This window comes from Oryctolagus cuniculus, chromosome 19, assembly GCF_964237555.1.
Source record: "Oryctolagus cuniculus chromosome 19, mOryCun1.1, whole genome shotgun sequence".
Classification (NCBI taxonomy): Eukaryota; Metazoa; Chordata; class Mammalia; order Lagomorpha; family Leporidae; genus Oryctolagus; species Oryctolagus cuniculus.
This window is the reverse complement of record NC_091450.1, coordinates 21,085,413-21,105,702: the sequence shown is the minus strand read 5'-3', so window position 1 is coordinate 21,105,702 and position 20,290 is coordinate 21,085,413. Positions and strand designations below refer to the sequence as shown.

Sequence of the window (20,290 nt, the reverse complement as noted above, 5' to 3'; positions counted from 1 at the left end):
TTGTGAGAAATGCAAATGGCCAGGCCCCACCCACACCTCCTGATCAGAAACTCAGGAGGGTGGGGCCAGACCCTTTTTTTTTTTTTTTAAAGCAAGCTTTCTGGGTGACCTTGAATACACTGGCCTTGGACAGCGGCTGCCCCCAGGCCAAGGACCCTCCCTGCTTCTCCCACACTCCTGAAATCACAATCAGCGAACAGGCTGGCTCAGGCTCAGCGGTTCTGACAGTTTGGACACCAGTGTCTTACCCCAGGGCTCATGGCTCAGCGCGGGGCCCCGCATCACCCCGGGGCGGGGAGTGGAGGGGAGGGGAAGATCTGATAGATGTGCAGACTTCCAGCTCCTGCCCCAGAGCCGCTGAATCAGGCTCTACCCTTGACCTAAGGTCCCCACGTGACTCTCCCGAGCGCATTGCGACTGAGAAACCCTGGCCCGGGGTACAAAACCTCCGCCTCACGCGTGTGCCTGGAACTCTCTGACCTGCGGATCAATGATTTACGGAATGCAGCGCAAAGGTTGGGACTTGTGTTTTTCTGATTCCGCGGTGACAAGGCTGGTGGAGAGTAATTAAAGTCGACGAGCACCGCCAGGGGGCCCTAGAGAGGGAGGAGGCGGGGGGGGGGGGCCGTAATTAACGCGGGAGCAGTTCTGTCGCCATGTCATTAATTACTGCGCTGTTACTCTCGGGAGGCCTTCTCATAAACCAGCTATTTCTTCCTCCGTCTGCGCACGCCCCTCCAGTTTTTCCATTGTACTCATTTCTCAACATTTTACCGGATCACTACTGAGTGATTGGGAAAGTGAAACTATGGCTGACTCAGAACTGGAAGAAATACTCACCTGGACGTAGTATTTCCTGAAACACGTGAGAGCGCCCCAGGGTCGAATGGGTTGGCCTTGTAACCAAAGGCAACAGGTCTTGATTGACAAGAATTTTATTTGTTAGTAAATTGGGTGATTGTAAGAGGAAATTTTTTTTTTTTTTTTAATTTGAGAGGCAGTAACAGAGAGAGAGAGCGAGCGAGCGAGGGAGAGAGCTCCCATCTAACAATTACTCCTCAAATGCCCACAAGAGCCTCAGCTGGGCCGGGGCCAAAGCCAGAAACCAGGAATTCAATCCAAGCTTCCCATGCCGTAGCAGGAGACCAGCTGAACCCAATTACTTACACCCTCACCACTGCTTCCCAGGGCCTGCACAGGAGTCAGGAACCGAACACAGACACTCAGATGTTGGACACAGGCTTCTTAACTACAAGGCTGAAAACCCTCTCCAGACATGGGATTTTACAACCAGGATTCTTTTGTATTATTCCTACCGATATAGTCTTTTTTTCTTTTTTCTTTTTTCTTTTTTTTTTTTTTTTTTTTTTTGACAGGCAGAGTTCGACAGTGAGAGAGAGAGACAGAGAGAAAGGTCTTCCTTCTGTTGGTTCACCCCCGAAATGGCTGCTACAGCCGGCGTGCTATGCCGATCCAAAGCCAGGAGCCAGGTGCTTCCTCCTGGTCTCCCATGCGGGTGCAGGGCCCAAGCACTTGGGCCATCCTCTACTGCACTCCCGGGCCACAGCAGAGAGCTAGACTGGAAGAGGAGCAACTGGGACAGAATCCGGCGCCCCAACCGGGACTAGAACCTGGGGTACCAGCGCTGCAGGCGGAGGATTAGCCTAGTGAGCCAAGGCGCAAGCCACGGCACCAACCCCGATATAGTCTTTTTCCATAACTCGAAAGTGATACTTGGGGGCCCAGTGTTGAGGCACCATGGCTTACAACATTGGCGTCCCACATCAGAGTGCCAGTTAGAGTCCCAGCTGCCTCACTTCTGATCCAGCTTTCTGCTGATGTGCCTGGGCCTCTGCCATCCATGTGGGAGTCCTGGATGCAGGTCCTGGCTCCTGACTTTCGTCTGGCCCAGTACCTGCTTTTGCAACTATTTGTGGGGATGAAAAGTGGATGGAAGATCTCCCTTCCTCTCTTTCTGATGCTTTGCCATTGAAACAAAGAAGGAAAGAGAGACGGAGAAGAAAGAAAGAAACAAACAAGTGGCTCCTATGTTTCTGCTGAGTCTTCAAACCCTTGCTCACTTCTGTATATGTGTATCTTGTAAAGTAGGCCAGGGGAGGAGGTTAAGGCTTGGGGGGAAGACACCTGGGTCCCTCAGAGGAAATGTTGAGTTGTGGTTTTTCTGCTTGTAAAATAAGCACTTTGGGCCAGGTGTTCTGAGGTTTGACATCTTCATCTACGACATGGGGATTCCAAAGCCTCCCATGCAGCCGACATGGGGATTAGAACTCTGTCCCCCAAGTGCAGAGAAACATACCTGGCCCACAGGAGACGCAGGTCTCAGTCCTGTTGGATGCTGTACAAAGTACACAGCTGGAGTGGCTTAGAAACACCGGAAATTGATTTCTCAGGGTTCTGGAGCCTGGGAAATCCAAAATGGAGGTGCGGGCAGATTCAGTGTCTGGGAAGGCACAGAGGGGTCTTCTTGTAGTCTCACATACTCAGAGAAGGCAGCTCCCTGGGCCTCTCCTGGGAGGACACTCAGTCCGCTCATGAGGGCTCTGCCTCCTGACACCATCACCCGAGGGCTGGAGTTTGGCACAACAGTTAACGTTGCAGAGTACCCGGATTCAAGTCCCAACACCACTTCCAACTCCAGCTCCCTGCTGATGCACACCCTGGGAGGCAGCAGGTGGTAGGTCAAGCACTTGAGTTCCTGCCACCCGTGTGGGAGATTGAGACTGAGTTCTGGGCTGCCATTTTCAGCCTTGTCTAGCGCTGGCTGTTATGGGCATTTGGGGAGTGAACCAGTGGGTGGAAGACCTCTCTTTGTCTTTGTCTCTCTGCCTTTCAGATAAATAACAAAAATTCTGACATATCAATTTTGGTGAGGAGATGCATTGAAACCACAGCAATGCTCAATAAATGCATCCCATCATTACTGCTTTTTTAAATTAAATAATTAATTTGAAAGGCAGAGTTACAGAGAGAGGGAGGCAGACAGAAAGAGAGAGATCTTCTATCTGTTGGTTCACTCCTCAAATGATTGCAACAGCCAGAGCTGGGCCAGGACAAAGTCAGGAGCCCAGAACTTCACCTGGGACACTCACAGGGATGCCAGCATTGCAGGCGGTGGTTTAACCTGCTGCACCACAACGCAGGCCCCTATGGTTACTATTTGTATTGATACATTATCAACTTCTTAGAGTTAGGGATCGGCTATGATTAAAAACCATGTGGTGACAGTTCCTGACTTGTAAGCGGCAGGTTGTGTTCCAAAACAGATAGTTCAGAATTTGTTTTCCCAAGGAGATGGCATCAGCTGGTTACTTCCTCAAGGCAAATCTGGATATGCCTATCCACACAGTAGGGTGACCTAAATATTGCACAATTGCAATTTAAAAAGGCAGGGAACGGCTCTGATGTGAGGCGAATGCAGCAGCAGCAGCAGCAGCAGCCACAGCTCCTGCGGGTTCTCCCTCACCGACAATGACAAGAGGCTTTCTGCTCGCTCTGAATGGCCCTGGCGGCTACATGGCAGGATTAATAAGCCAAACACAAGGGTTCACACTAGAAGATTCTGCAGGGGGCTTCTCGGGGTGTGAGATGAGTGATTCTGGGCTTTTAAAATTGTTTAATTGCACTTAGAAATGTATAATTTTTCTTTCCCTTGAGTCAATTATCCCTAATGTTGTTTTCACAGTTTGCCCTGAAACTACCGTCCTTAGGCTGATGGCTCTCGAATCGGCTTCTTTGGGCCACATTCTTATATCATCAGTTTGACATCTCCACTGGGAAGTCTCATGCAGATCTCAGATAGAACATGGTCAAAACTCAACGAACCCCAATTGTTTTTTTTTTAATTTTGTAAAATTTATTTGAAAGATAGTGAAGTAGCCCCCTGACAGTAGGGACTCCATTTTGGAGTCCTTGAGACTCCAACACCCCCCCTCACCGTGAGACTCTGGTCTGAAACTATGATTTCAAATAGTCAAACAATAGCAGTACACTATATCACCCTTGGCAGAGCACAAAAACCCCCTAGCATGATTGCTCAAGCTTACAAGCACAAAAAGTTGCCCCTGGGTTACCTGGGTTCATAATGAAGATGTGATTTGTCTGTGTCTTACATTAATGTCAAGTCCTAATTGCTAATTGTAAGATTGTAACTAGTATTGTCAAGATTATGATAAATATTAATTTCACTTAGGTTTTAGGTTATGTTGACCCCAGTAACCATATACTCTTTTGATTCTCCTTTGGTCTTAACAATTGTGTATAGCAACCGTGCATAGCAACCGTGTATTCCCCCCCTTCCCGGTTTTGCGGTTTTTGCCTTTATAAACCCTAACCTTTGGTTATTCGGGGCTGCTCTGTTCATGTATGATCAGACAGCCCCAGCATGCTGGATAATCAATAAAACTTCCCCGTGCTGTTTGCATAAGAGACGTGTCTCTTGGTGACGTTTTTCGGGTGGTCGACTCTAACAATAGAGTTATAGACAGTGAGAGAGAGAGAGACAGAGAGAAAGGTCTTCCTTCCATTGGTTCACTCCCCAAGTGACCGCTACAGCCAGCACTTCACCGATCCGAAGCCAGGAGCCAGGTGCTTCTTCCTGGTCTCCCATGCGGGTGCAGGGTCCAAGCACTTGGGCCATCCTCCACTGCACTCCTGGGCTACAGCAGAGAGCTGAACTGGAAGAGTAGCAACCGGGACTAGAACCCCGTGCCCATATGGGATGCTGGCGCCGCAGGCGGAGGATTAACCAAGTGAGCCACGGTGCTGGCCCCACCCCAATTGTTTTTAATGTATTTATTTGAAAGGCAAAGCGAGAGCGAGAGAGATTTTCCATCCCACTGGTTCACTGCCCAAATGATTGCAAAGGCTAGGACTGGGCCAGGTCAAAACCAAGAGCCTAGAACTCCATCTGGGTCTCAGGTGGATGGCAGGATGTGCCAGCCTGCGGCACGATGAACTGGGTCTTCCTGAAACAGAGAGTGGGAAAGCGGGGACAAGGACGCAAAGAATGGAGCCAAGACAAGTCCTGATCAAGGCTCGTTTATTGAATAAATCCAGTAGTATTTAAACATGACCAGTTGTTTACAAGAAGGAGCACAAAAGATTTACATATCAAAAAGGCTCTTAAGGTTACAAAGAGTTCCCAATAAGGTTCTTAATTATTGATTACAAGGGTACAATAAAACACTTAGGTGATAAATGCAGGTTATAGGTGTGACTGATTATCTGTATCATTTCTTGTGAAAGGTTTAGGTTCTTCCTGCCTCTTCCCGGAATCTCCCTAGCCCAATTGTCTGTGCCGGGGAAGTCTCCATATGTTTAAGTGTAAACAAAGGGAGTGACTACCTGTGGCTGCCCACAGCAGGAGTCCAGGTGCTTGGCACATCTTCCACTGCTTTCCCAGGAACATTAGCGGGGAGAGGGATTGGAAGAGTAGAAGCCAGGATTTGAACTGGTGTCCATATGGGATGCCGGCATTGCAGATGGCTGCTTAACCCACTCTACCACAACACCAGCTCCCTCAAGCACAAATTTGCCTCTTCTTGAGCCTTTCCTATGTCAACCAACATATCCACCTATGCTGCCTTGTTTCTCCTTACTTCTATCACAGGTACCCCTGTGTTCAGCTGTAATATCCCATGGAATTACATGCAGAATGGGATCGCTCCTCACCCTCTGCACCATAGAACGTCAGTGCCAGCACTACTGTCTCCGCTCCAACAGAGTGCTAACTGATTGCTCTGTCTCTCCTGCTCCTGGCTTCACACAGCAGCGAGGGCCATCTCGAAGCCTCAGCAATGGCTCTCCCTTACTGAAAACCTTCTGAAGGCTTCCCATGGCAAGTGCCACTGTTCGGTGCCAGAATAAATCTCTTCTCTATTTCTGTTGGATTGAAAGAGTGTATCTATGTTCATGGTCTCCTGGAAAATGTAATTTTCTCTTCCGGGTGCACAGCTGATGGATGCCCCCGGGGGGTCTGGGGGACAGGAGATGATAGAGGTGAGGGTTGCTGGGCTGCTTGGTGTGTCAGCTGTCTCCTTTTTCTTCTCAGCCCTTCAGTTTGTTGGACACTAATGTGCTCAGTGACCTCGGGCAGGCACTTAATCTCCGTAAGCCTCCGTTTTCTCATCAGCAAACTCAAGGTGTTGGATCAGGCTGTCTTCCAGCTCTAAATGATGATGATGATGATGCATCGGTCACCTGCTCCCAGTATGTAATAGATGGTGGAAAATGTCTGGGTTTGGGGCTGCTGCCATGGTGTAGGAGGTAGAGCTGTCGTCTGTGATGCCAGAATTCCATATGGACACCAGTTCAAGTCCCAGCTGGTCCACTTTTCATCCAGCTCCCTGCTGTTGTGCCTGGGAAGGCAGCAGAGGGTGGCCCAAGTGCTTGGGCCCCTGCACCCACATGGGAGACCCAGAAGAAGCTCCTGGCTTCTGGTTTCTGCCTGGCCCAGCCATTGTGGCCATTTGGGGAGTGAACCAGTAGATGGAAGATCTCTTTCTCTCCCTCTCTTTCTGTAATTCTACCTTTCAAATAAATAATTTTTTTTTTTTTTGACAGGCAGAGTGGACAGTGAGAGAGAGAGAGACAGAGAGAAAGGTCTTCCTTTGCCGTTGGTTCACCCTCCAATGGCCGCCGCGGCCGGCGTGCTGCGGCCGGCGCACCGCGCTGATCCGATGGCAGGAGCCAGGAGCCAGGTGCTTTTCCTGGTCTCCCATGGGGTGCAGGGCCCAAGCACCTGGGCCATCCTCCACTGCACTCCCTGGCCACAGCAGAGGGCTGGCCTGGAAGAGGGGCAACCGGGACAGAATCCGGCGCCCCGACCGGGACTAGAACCCGGTGTGCCGGCGCCGCTAGGCGGAGGATTAGCCTAGTGAGCCGCGGCACCGGCCAATAATTTTTTAAATGTCTGGGTTTGAAAAGATAAGTTTTAAAATAAAGGAAGGGGGTGCCAGCGCTGTGATGCAGCAGGTTAAAGCCCTGGCTTGAAGTGCCGGCATCCCATGTGGATGCCAGTTCTAATCCCGGCTGCTCCTCTTCCAGTCCAGCTCTCTGCTATGACCTGGGAAAGCAGTAGATGACCCAAGTGCTTGGACTCCTGCACCCGAGTGGGAGACCTGGAGGAAGCTCCTGGCTCCTGGCTTTGGATCGGCGCAGCTCTGGCTGTTGTGGCCATTTGGGGAGTGAACCAGCAGATGGAAGACCTCTCTCTCTGTCTCTACCTCCCTCTGTAACTCTTTCAAATAAATAAAAATAAATATTTAAAAAATGAAATAAAATAAAGGAAGAGGGCTAGCGTTGTGGCACAACAGGTTAAGCTGCTGCTTGCGATACCAGAATCCCATCTCAGAATGCTGGTTTGAGTCCCAGCTGCTCCATTTCCAATCCATCTCCCTGCTAATGTGCCTGTAAAATCAGTGGGAAATGGCTAAAGTGCTGTGGTCACTGCCATCCATATAGGGAACACAGATGGAGTTCCAGGCCCTGGCTTCAACTTATCCCAGCCCTGGCCATTTGGCGAGTGAACTAGCAGATGGAAGATTTATTTCTCTCTCTGTCTCTCCCTCTCTCTCTGTCACTCTGCCTTTCAAATAAATAAAACAAATCTTTAAAAAATAAAATAAAGGGGGCTGGTATGGTGGCACAGTAGGTTAATCCTCTGCCTGCAGCGCTGGCATCCCATATGGGCACCAGTTCTAGTCCTGGCTCCTCTTCCAATCCAGCTCTCTGCTATGGTCTGGGAAAGCAGTAGAAGATGGCTCAAGTCCTTGGGCCTCTGCACCCATGTGGGAGACCAGAAGAAGCTCCTGGCTCCTGGCTTTGGATCAGTGCAGCTCTGGCCATTGTGGCCATCTGAGGAGTGAACCAACAGATGGAAGACCTCTCTCTCTCTCTGTCTCTACCTCTCTCTGTAACTCTGTCTTTCAAATAAATAAAATAAATCTTAAAAAATAAAATAAAATAAAATAAAGGATTACTTGATTCCTAGGATCAATGTTTCTTCCCCATTGATGTCTATTTTCAAAAATAAAGTACCCGGCCGGCGCCGCGGCTCACTAGGCTAATCCTCCGCCTTGCGGCACCGGCACACCAGGTTCTAGTCCTGGATTCTGTCCCGGTTGCCCCTCTTCCAGGCCAGCTCTCTGCTATGGCCCGGGAGTGCAGTGGAGGATGGCCCAAATGCTTGGGCCCTGCACCCCATGAGAAACCAGGAGAAGCACCTGGCTCCTGCCTTCGGATCAGCGCGGTGCGCCGGCCGCAGCGCGCCGGCCATGGCGGCCATTGGAGGGTGAACCAACGGCAAAAGGAAGACCTTTCTCTCCATTTCTCTCTCTCACTATCCACTCTGCCTGTCAAAAAAAATTTAAAAAAATAAAGTACCAGCATTAACCTGTGGAATTTCTTAGAATATAATCTCACATAGGCCAGGAATTGTGGTGCAGTGGATTAGGACTCCAGTTGGCATGCCTGAATCCCATATCCTATATCTGGGGTACCTGGGACCAAGCCCCACCTCTGTCTCCAATGCAGGTTCCAACTAACGGGCTTGGGAGGCAGCAGTTGGTGGCCCAAGGACTTTGGTTCCTGCCACTCCTATGGGAGACCTGGATGAAATTTCTGGCTCCTGGCTTCAGCCTGGCCCAGTCCTGGCTGTCACAGGCATTTGGGGGCAGTGATCCAGTAGGTGGAAGATCTCTCTCCGTCTGTTTCTCTGTGTGTGTGTCTCTCTGTGTGTTTCAAAATTTTTCTTTAAAAAAAAAAAAGGAAAATAAATAAAAATTTAAAAAATAAGACACTGCCTTCTCATTCCTGTGTCTGCTTTAGCATACGAGGACGGAGTTGAGCATTGCGAAAGAGATTAAGTGACCCAAAAACCTAAAATATTGACTCTCGGGCCTTTTTCAGAAAAGGTTTACTGACCTGTGCTGTACTCGATACATCAGGCTGGACAGGCTATATATTTAGCAGGTCCTATCACAGACTGAAATGGAAGAACTCCCTTCTGAAAATTCATTATTTCAAGACAGCAGCAGCAGAGGATTAAACTAAACTTATGGCCTTTGACGTGGGGCAAAGTGCAAGTGCACGGGCCGCATGTTCAGGAAGTTGATTCTGATGCCAGAAAGGCCCCTGAGAGACTGGATGGTGCACTGATCTAGACACTGTATTGCGGGGGCAGGCATTTGGGAAACCCACATCCCACACCCAGAGTGGCTAGGCTCAAGTCCCAGCTGCACTGCCAATGTCAGTTTCATGCCATTGCACACCCTGGGAAGCAGCAGGTGATGGTTCAAGTACCTGGATCCCTGCCGCCCACTTGGGAGACATAGAATGAGTTCCCTGGTCCTGGCTTTGGCCTGGTCCAGCCCTCACTGTTGCAGGTGTTTGGAGAGTGAACCAGAAGATGGAAGACACCCCCCCCTTTCTTTACCCCACTGCTCTCTGCTCTGTCTGTCTGTCTCTCTCTCTCTCTTTTTTTTTTTTTTTTTTTTTGACAGGTAGAGTTATAGACTGTGAGAGAGAGAGAGACAGAGAGACACGTTGGCTCACTCCCCAAATGGCTGCCATGGCTGGCACTGTGCCGATCCGAAGCCAGGAGCCAGGTGCTTCCCCCTGGTCTCCCACGCGGGTGCAGGAGCCCAAGTACTTGGGCCATCCTCCACTGCCTTCCCGGGCCACAGCAGAGAGCTGGACTGGAAGAGGAGCAACCAGGACTAGAACCTGGTGCCCATATGGGATGCTGGCGCTGCAGGCAGAGGATTAACCAAGTGAGCCACGGTGCCAGCCCTCTACTCTGTCTCTTTCAAGTGAAAACAAAGTATGTTCTGGGCATGGCATATGGATGTAGCCATCACCAGTCACTCGGAGTGCTTCTCTGTGTTTTCAACCAGCGACTGCTGCTTGATAGTATGTTGCTTGTCTTGTATCTCAGGACATATCTGTGACATAAGTAAAACTGTGAAAATTTCTTGCAACAGTAATTCTTCCATTTTTGAGACAGTTTTATCTTTGCAAACTACTATCATGGAGGTGTGCAATATACCTTTTGGCTCCCTTTCTATTAATGTCATATATATATGTGTGTGTGTGTGTGTGTGTGTATATATATATATATATATATATATATATATATATATATATTACTTGAGTTCCTGCCACCCACTTGGGATGTACAGGTTGATTTCCCAGCTCTTGGCTTTAGCCTGGACCAGCCCTGACTGTTGTGGGAATTTGGGAAGTGATCCAGTGGATGCAAGATCTCTCTCTCTCTCTCTCTCTCTGTCTTTCTCTCTGTGTCTTTGAAAGGCAGAGTTACAGACAAAGAAGGAGAGATGCAAGGATGTGGAAAAGGCTTGAGTGTTATGCAGCCCAAGAAGTCCCCAGGTCTGCAGTTGGCAAGCTGAACACCCAGGAGAGCTGGTGCTGTCAGTTTTAGTCTAAAAGTGGGCAAAGAATGACATTCCAGCTCAAGTACACAGGAGGGCAGAATTTCATTTAGAAAATATTTATTCATTTTTTTGAAGGGCAGAGCAAGAGAGAGAGAGAAAGAGCTAGAGAGAGAGAGAGCTTCTCTTCTATCCACTGGTTCGCTCCCCAAATGACCCCAACAGCCACGTCTGGACCAGGTCAAAGCCAAGATCACCATCCAGGTCTCTCACATGGGTGGAAAGGGCTCAAGCACTTGGGCCATCCTCTGCTGCCTTCTCAGGCACATCAGCAAGAAGCTGGATCGGAAGCAGGGCAACTGGGATTTGAATCGACACTCATAGGGGCTGTCGGCATCGCAGCTAAACCTACTGTGCTACAATGCTGGTCCCAGAATTTTCTCTTACTGAAGCTATTTTTTTACTCAGGTTTTTAATTGATTGAAAAGGGGCCTCCCATATTTGGGGCGGGCATCTACTTTACTCCATCTACTGATTCAAATCTACTCAATCTACTCTTCCAAAAACATCCTCCTGTAAACACCTGCAATGTTTGATCAAACATCTGGAGACCCTATGACCCAGTCAAGTGTCACACAAAGTTAACAACTACATTATTCTCCCCGTCTTATCCTATCACTATACTATATTTAGAGAGTGAATGATTTTCCTTGTGGAAGTATTATTACAATATAGATATTGATCTACAGTTTCCTTTTTAAAAATTATTTATTTAATTTTATTTTATTTAAGAGACAGAAGATCTCATCTGTGGGATCACTCCTCAAATGCTCACAATGGCCAGAACTAGGCCAGACTGAAGCCAGGAGTCAGGAACTCAGTCCAGTTCTCTCACGTGGTTGAAAAGAACTCAATTACCTGAGCCATTTATCACTGCTTCTCTGGGTAGACTTAGCAGGAAACTGAAGTCAAGAGCCCAGCTGGAACTCAAACCCAGGTGCTCGAATACAGGACCCAGGTTTCTCAAACGAGGCCAAACGCCTGCGCCCACAACTTCCTTCTTAAATTAGACTATCTTTCCAGCTCACCACATATCAGTCTTCCCTCAAACTTCATTCCTCCAAACACAATCGGTGCTAGTGACTTTTTGAATCTAAAAATTACCATTGGGAAAAAAAAATCACTCATATTGAAAAATACATACATGCACATATGTGTGAAGGTACATATGCGTGTGTGTGCTATTTCGTGTCTTCCCCACTCATGGAGGTTTGAGGAACAGGAGATTAGGGGTTTGGGCTTTGATGCAATGGGCAGTAGGGAAGCGGCGTGTGGTCTAGGGGTGGGGAAGACCCACAAACCACACTACGATTGTCTCAAGAACAGTGTCCACAATGATTCATTTCTTCAGTTGTGCAAAGTGTGGAAGTCAGAGAACAGAACACACACGCACACACACACATCTCCATTACTTTAAGACACAACTACCCTTCGGGGATACTCCACTGCAGTCATGTTGAGATGACCGTGTGTCAACAAAAACATGTAAAATCCTAGCACTCCATACAAGATAAATGGGTAAGAACGACCTAATGTTTGGAATTTTACATGTGCATTTAGTGCATTCCAGGACAGTGAGAAACTGTTTCTCCTTGTAAGCCCTGCGGGTGGCTTTCAGGTAGCAGGTGTCAGATAACCCAGGGTTCAAATCCCGCTTCCACCACATAACCAGCTGTGTGGCCTGGGAGCAAGTGACTCACTAACCTTTCATTTCTTTTCTCTCCCTTTTTTTTTTTTTTTAATTTAAAGATTTGTTTATTTAAAAGGCAGAGAGAGAGAGAATCTTCCATCTGTTGGTTGTTCACTCTTCCAATGACCACAGCTAGGTCCAGGTTAGTCCAAAGCCAGGAGCCCCTCCCACATGGGTGGCAGGGGCTCAGATCCTTGGGCCATCATTCCTAGGCACATTCTCGAGCAACTTGATGGGAAGCAGAGCAGCCAGGACTCACGTGACCTCTGCTACACAGCTGGTGTCACAAGGGGCAACCTAACCAGCCCCACCCACTTTCTGAGTGCAATTTCTTCCTGTGTAAGAATGGAGTTTCACTGGTATTTACCACCCAGAGTTTGAGGAATGGTGATGGTTAGAGATGGATATAATCAAAAGTCCTAGCAAATGGCTATTTTTATTTTAACCAAATGGTGAACAAAAGGGATTTCTGCTTTTCAACTGGGGAGTGTGGGGCCAGGCTTGTCTCAGCTTTTCCGTTTGTGGCATCTGCTGGGAGCAAACGCATCCCGAATGTTCCAGGAGGACCTGGAGAGTGGACGATTCCTTGTCTATGACTGTATTATTTTCATATTCCTGCTTCCCTTTCCCGAGGTGATGTAATACTTGGCCATCTGCTCCCCTTTCCTCTGGAAGCCACCGCCAGTCATGCTTTTCTGAGAACGCTCTTCCAGCACCCAGCAGGAGGGTCCCCCAGGGGTGGCATGCCTGGGGACAGTTTAGACACGGTGCCAAGCAGTGTGACCTTCAAATCATTTCAGCATGAAATGCCTACGGAATAAAGCCTTCGTTTGCCTCCTTGGTGCGAGACAAAGCAATCCTTTTAGTTTTGACGTATGTTCTTGTACAAGGATACTTCAAAACGCTCATGGAAAATGGAAGTAAAAGACACGTTTATTTTGTTGCTAACATTTTTTGAAATTCACATGTAGCTTTTTCAAAACACATTTTCCGTAAGCTTTTCTGAAGTCAACAAATTAATAAACTTTGAAAAAAATATTTATTTATTTGAAAGGCAGAATGACAAAGACAGAGAGAGAGCGAGAGGAGAGACAGAGACAGGGATCCTGAAATGGCTTCAACAGGCAGGGCGGGGCCAGTGAAGCCAGGAGTCCTGAGCTTCTTCCAGGTCTTCCATGTCGGTGGCAGGGCCCAAGTGTTTGGATCATCGCCACTGCTTTTCTAGGTGCATTAGCAGGGAGCTGGATCGGGAGGAGAGCAGCCACGACCCAAACTGTCCATCAGTGTTTGGAAGGTCTCCTGCATACAGCAACCCACAAAAGAGACTACGCAATCCTGTCTTCAGCAGGAAGCTTGGAGGTGAGATACTTATCCCCTCCTTCCTTGGTCAGCTCTGGGATTTCTTCTTTATGGAGCTAAGCTGGCAAACCCGCTTGCTTTTAAGGAAATAGGCTACTTATCCAAATTAGGTTGGTTGTTGGTTAAAATAAATTACAGGGACAAGGAACTGCATGTGGGTTTAAGGCTCCCTTCAGTTTGGGCAAGCCATAGCCTCTAAGTTTGTGAAATGGAAACAGGAAGAGCCACCAAGAACTGGTGTTTCGCACAGCAATGAAAATGGCTGAGTTCCTTGCCGGTGTTGCGGCATAGCAGGCAACCCCAGTGTGCTGTAGGAGCACTGGCTGGAGGCCCAGCTGCTCCACTTCCCATCAGCTCCCTGCTAATGTGCCTGGGAAGGCAGGGAGGATGGCCCAAGTACTTGGGCCCCTGCCACCATGTGGAAGACCAGGATGGAGTTCTTGGCTCCTGGCTTTGGCCTTGCCCAGCCCTGGCCATTTTAGCCAGTTGGGGAGTAAACAGTTGGATCGAAGACCTCTCTCTCTGTAACTCTGCCTTTCAAATAAATAAATAAATAAGTCTTAAAAAAAAAACTATGCATAGGCCGGCGCCGCGGCTCACTAGCCTAATCCTCCGCCTAGTGGCGCCGGCACACCGGGTTCTAGTCCCGGTTGCCCCTCTTCCAGGCCAGCTCTCTGCTGTGGCCCGAGAGTGCAGTGGAGGATGGCCCAGGTGCTTGGGCCCTGCACCCCATGGGAGACCAGGAAAAGCACCTGGCTCCTGGCTCCTGCCATCGGATCAGCGCGGTGCGCCGGTCGCATAGCGCTGGCCGCGGCGGCCATTGGAGGGTGAACCAACGGCAAAGGAAGACCTTTCTCTCTGTCTCTCTCTCTCTCACTGTCCACTCTGCCTGTCAAAAACAAACAAACAAACAAAAAAAAAAACTATGCATAGATTTCAAAATGTTTTGGTGCCAAGATAAACTTATCTTGCCTTTTTTTTAAAGATATATTTATTTTATTTGAAAGGCAGTTACAGAGAGGGAGAGATGGAGAGAGAGAGTAAGAGAGAGGTCTTCCACCTGCTGATTCACTCCCCAGTGGCCTCAATGGCAGGAGCTGGGCCAGACCGAAGCCAGGAGCCAGGAGCTTCTTCTGTGTCTCCCACATGGACCGTTTTTTGCTGCTTTTCCAGGCACACTAGCAGGGAGCTGGATGGGACGTGGAACAGCCCTGATAAGCTTATCTTCTCATTCCATTTTTCCACACATTTTTTTGAAGTAGCTTCCTATTGAAAATCCTTAGCACCACACCTGGAAGGTAGGGGCCAGTATGTGTTCACTATCGTTATCATGGATGGTATTATTACTATAGTCATCATCAGAACTGGGTGACTTTGAAGCAGATACAATAAGTAGTGAGCACAGCACTCTCCTGTACCCTGGCTTTAACTCCCCAAACCCACACACTAATGCCCTCTGTCTTCAATCCAGGCCTAGACTTCAGGCAGGATGTATAAGCAGCCAGAGCTGGGGAAGAACCAGGGGACAGACATCAGAAGCCACAGAGTAAAATGTCGGGAAGAGGGCTGGCATTCGGCCTAGTGGATGAGACCCTGCTTAGGACACCGAGGTCCCACATCAGAGAGCCTGGGTTCAAGGCCCAGCTCTGGCTCCTGCCTCCAGCTTCCCGCTAATGCAGACCCTGGGGAAGCAGTGGTGATGGCTCAAGGGTGTGGGTTTGCGCCACCCCACGTGGGAGAGCTGGATTGAGTTCTCAGCCAAACCAGCGGATGTAGGCTCTCTAGGTCTATAAAATAATAGCAAAACAAGCAAACAAAAAACACTGTGAGGAAGAAACCACGGGCTAGGAGCTCCTACTAAAAGCCAGAAGGAAAGGGAGCTGCCAGATAGCGCTTGTCAATTGGCATGCAAAGTAAAAGGATTCTTCTCCATGTAAACCAGTTCTTCAGAAACACCTTTACTGCAGCCAGGAGAGAGATACAGGCAGGATGTCTTTCTAAAACAGGATGACAGCATAAAGAGAGGGCAGTGGTCTGATTTACAATGATACTGATTTATTCCTGGGAAGCACAGTTGCTCCCCCTTAGCATACATAGCCCTGATGATCCTGGGCCGGCTCAGGCATAAGCCCAGGGGGACTCTTGCTCTACTGCTTTCTCCGCTGGGTGAGTTACAAATAGCTTGGGCCCAGTAGCATCATCCTCTTATTTTATTGTCGGGAGCAGGCACGAGCGTCTAGGGCAGCATGTCGTGTGCCCTGATTCAGGGCAGCTTGGCCTCTGCCTCACGCTGAGGCAGCCAGAGTGCAGATTTCAAATGTGTCAGGAGGTCTCCCAGCCAAATTCCTCCCGCACCAACTTGAAAACTCGCTATAAAAATAGCCCTGACAGAGGGAGCCTGGCCTGTGACAGATTTCCTAGCTGGGAGCAGAGAAGAAGGCTGCTGTCCCCCCGCCCCCTTTAAAAAATTTGCTCTTTCACGTCTCTATGATGGGAATGAGCTTTTAAGACTGTGTTTAAAAAAAAAAAAGAAATCACCCTTGGACTGGAGTTTCCCGTTTGAGAATCAAGTTTCTTAATTCTTGGTGTCTAATTGAGATTAATCCTGAACTAGATACTGGGTTCCAAGAAAACAAAAGAGAGAACCTAACCTTTTGTTGACTCAGGGAATAGACTTGAGTATCTATCTAGGAAATTTGGAAGATCTCTAGGAAAATCATAAGATTCATAAGGACTCTGGGGCTTCATCAAATCCTACCACTGGGTCTGAGGGAGCTAAGGACAGATCCGGTTACCCACAATCTTTGAGTGTATTAAAAACGTAAGAAACAACACACAGGGTTAAAGATTTGTGGTATTTTTAAGCTTCTCTTTTTACAGCTAAACACTTTTAACACAAGGGGTAGGAACGATAACACAATAGAATTAGCTGTTGGCCACGTCATAATCTAATTTATTATGACCTATTTTTGCATAGCCCCTGTAGATGTGTGGGCTGGTAATGGGATACAATTTGAAAATCCAGACTTTTTCCTGCCCATGTGTGTCCAGGACTCTATGCATAACCTCAGGAGACAATCACGTCAAAGGTCTAAATCCGAGGCCTTTGACGAATGTGCGGTTGGGACCAAATGTCCCTTCTGTCCTTGCCTGTGACATTCCCTGCCTGGTCCTGCTTGCTACCAGCTTGGGCAGCCTGCTTAGATTCTGCCTGCATCAAAGTCCCAATTTATAAAATGCTTCATCAGAACCTATCTCGTGAGCGTGGTTTTGGAGGACTCCCTGAAGTCCCACACTGACCATTTGGCCCAGGGCTTAGCATTAGTAAACGTTCAATAAATATTAACTAGTGTTGGTCACTATTATTAGCTGAGACTCAACACCTTGGCCAGAGGCTACTCAACTGGTCCATATGGATCACTGTTATACCTAGTATAACAGTTGAATATGAAGAGCGTATTCAACACATATTTGTCCAATGCTTACTTTTAGTTTTTTAAAATTTTCTTTTACCAATGCCATTTTTGTATTCTAATTAGGAAATTTGCAAGAAGCAGGAAAAAAAATCACTCTTGATCCCACTTATCACAGGTTTTCATTATTAAGGAAATGTAACAAAATTTCCTTTTTTTTTTTTTTTAAGATTTATTTATTTGAAAGGCGGAGTTATAGAGAGGCAGAGACAGAGAGAGAGATCTTCTATCCACTGGCTCACTTGCCAAATGGCTGCAATGGGCAGAGCTGAGCCTGGCTGAAACCAGAAGCCAGGAGCCAGGAGCTTCCTCTGGGACTCCCATGCAGCACAAGGGTCAAAGCATTTGGGCCATCTTCCACCGCTTTCCCAGGCCATAGCAGAGGGCTGAATTGGAAGTGGAGCAACTAGACCATGAACTGGGGTCCATATGGGATATTGGAGCTGCAAGCAGTGGTTTTTCCCACTATGCCATGGTGTTGGCCCCAAAATTTCCTTCTTTTTAAAAAATTGAACTCCATTCTTATTTTTTTAAAAAATATTATTTTTATTTATTTGAAAAGCAGAGTGACAACGAGAAAAGAAGAGAGAAAGAGAGAGAGAAGAGAGATCTTTCATCTGCTGATTCATTCCTCAAATGCCTACAATAGCCGGGGCCACAAAGTCCATCCAGTGCCCCATGGGTAGCAGAGACCTAAGTACGTGAGCCATCATCTGCTGGCTCCCAGGGTGTGCAATAGCAGAAGCAGAGGTGGGACTCAGGACTCAAGCCAGCTGTGCCACAACTCCATCCTCCTCCTGCCTTTATAAAATGAAACTGAAGTCACAGCACACGCTCATTTTTGAATCTGGGTGTGTGTGTGTGTGCATTTTGTTTGTTTTGCTTTGATTTGGTTTAACATGTTCATTTAGTATTTTTCCTGATTTTGTTATAAATTCTTCATAAATATTCTGTTCAATAGTTGCAGAACATTCATCTCTTTCCTAATCAGTTTGCTATTATTGGGCATTTCCCCTTTTTCTGCCATTAATAACTCAAACTGAGATGACTTCTTGACCCATATCCCACACAATTTCCATTTTATCTTTCCCATTTCATGAATGTTTGCTATGGGTCAGGTGCTGTGCTCTGTGCTGGGGGAGGGGAGGAGTTGGGCTGGAACAGGTGCGACCTTGGCACTGACAAAGTTCACATCCTAAGGGTCAGGCAGATGACAAATGTGCAAAGAAACCCAATACTGGCAGATCGTGGTGGTTACTCCCCAGGAAAGAAATAGGTTGTATGACAGATAAAGGGCACTGCCCAGCTTTTTTTGGGAAAAGAGGTCAGAGTATACCTCTCTGAAGACTTGAGATGGGCTTTTGAAAACAGGGCAGGGATCAGGGAGAGGTAAATAAGATGGCTAAAGCACCACATTTAAGGTGGAACTCACTTGCAGGCGTGTGCAACTGTGAGGTTAGCATGCACACGTCCCTGAGAGTGGGTGCTTCCTTAAATTTTGCACCCTAAGTGCATCTGTCATCTCATACTACTCCCAACCCATTGGAATAAATGCATTCCAGGCAGAGGGAACAGCAGGTGCAGAAGCCCAGAGACCACAAGACGGCAGGTGCAGAAGCCCACAGGCTGTTCCTATGAGTGGAATGGGGTAGAGAAATGCTAAGGGAATCACAGACGTAGAACCATGAAAAGAAACAAGAAACATAACTTTGGAAGTTTTGAGAGGTGTTCATATTTGATATACATTTTAAAAGTACCCAAGTAGTGGAGAAGAGTGCACTTCTGATTTTCTCCCAATGGTTTCACATTGTCTCTAGAACCCACATGTGTTGGGAGGCGGGGTTGAGAGAACACCAATAACATTTTTAGTGCTTAGGAGCTCTGTAGTGATATTTCTCAGCCTTGGCTATACGTTAGAATATCCTGGGGAAATCTCAAACATACTGAGGCCAAGGCCTACGCTGAAGGGCCCAGGATAAGCCCTAGTTATAGGGGATCTTATTGTGAAGACAAAAGCAAGAAGCACTGTCAGGATCCTGTTCTGGAAACAAGCTGCCCTGGGATGTTTGCCATGTGGGACAAACTGGATTTTTTTTTTTTTTTTTTTTCCTGACAGGCAGAGTAGACAGTGAGAGAGAGAGAGACAGAGAGAAAGGTCTTCCTTTTTCTGTTGGTTCACCCTCCAATGGCCGGTGCGGCTGGTGCACCATGCTGATCCGAAGCCAGGAGCCAGGTGCTTCTCCTGGCCTCCCATACGGGTACAGGGCCCAAGGACCTGGGCCTTCCTCCACTGCACTCCCAGGCCACAGCAGAGAGCTGGACTGGAAGAGGGGCAACCGGGACAGAATCCGGTGCCCCAACCGGGACTAGAACCTGGTGTGCCGGCGCCGCAGGCGGAGGATTAGCCTATTGAGCAGTGGCGCTGGCCAGACAAACTGGATTTTACAGTCTCTTGCGTGCACCTATCAATGATGACTCTGAATTTTATTCTAAGAACAGGAACCCATTGATGGGTTTAAGTAGGATAGTGGAGTGATCTGATTTTTGTTGTAAGAAAACCAGTTTGGCTGTGGTGTACCTTAAGATAGATTCCCAGAAGTGGAATTACTGGGGGAAAGGGAGTAAATGAGTTTGACTCTTGTGAATATACACTGTTAAATTCTTTCCAGGACTTTTCTGCCAAATAACACTGTCCCACCTTCTGTGTCCTCACGTCATTCCTCTGTCAACACTGAATATTTTTGAGGGTTAATTATTTCTACAGGAGAAGTGCTGGGCACAGAGAGAGAGAGAAACAAGAAATTGAGCAACTGGCCACAACCTCTGCCAGCTACCTTTACTTCTGTACTTCTTTTTGGTCACTATCCAAATAACCAAATGCTTTAGGAAATCCAAATATAGCCATAAACCTCAGAAAAACCTGTTCATCTGGGGCCAGCATCGTGTTGCAGCAGGTAAAGGTGCCCCTTATGGCATCGGCATCACATACTGGAGTGCTGGTGGTAGTCCTGGCTCTTCTGTTTCCAACCGGGCTCCCTGCTAATGCACCTGGGAAGGCAGCAGATGATGGCCCAAATGCTTGAGACCCTGCACCCACGTTGGAAATCTGGTTGGAGTTCCTTGCTAATGGCTTCAAGCCTGGTCCAGTACCAGCTACTGTGGCCCTTTGGAGAGTGAACCAGTGGATGGAAGATCTCTCTCTCTCTCTCTCTCAATGTCACTTTCTCTTTCAAATAGATAAATCAATCATTTTGGATCTGATTTTTAGCTGACTATATATATATTTAAAGATTTATTTA

At 47.8% G+C, this 20,290-nt stretch overlaps 1 long non-coding RNA gene across 1 annotated transcript; it reads left to right on the top strand.

Moving 5' to 3' along the window:
- Positions 1-377: 377 nt before the first annotated feature.
- Positions 378-5,915, top strand: LOC138847095 (uncharacterized). Its single transcript, XR_011384693.1, has 2 exons — positions 378-515; positions 5,630-5,915. It is a non-coding gene; the product is annotated as an uncharacterized lncRNA (long non-coding RNA).
- Positions 5,916-20,290: the final 14,375 nt, after the last annotated feature.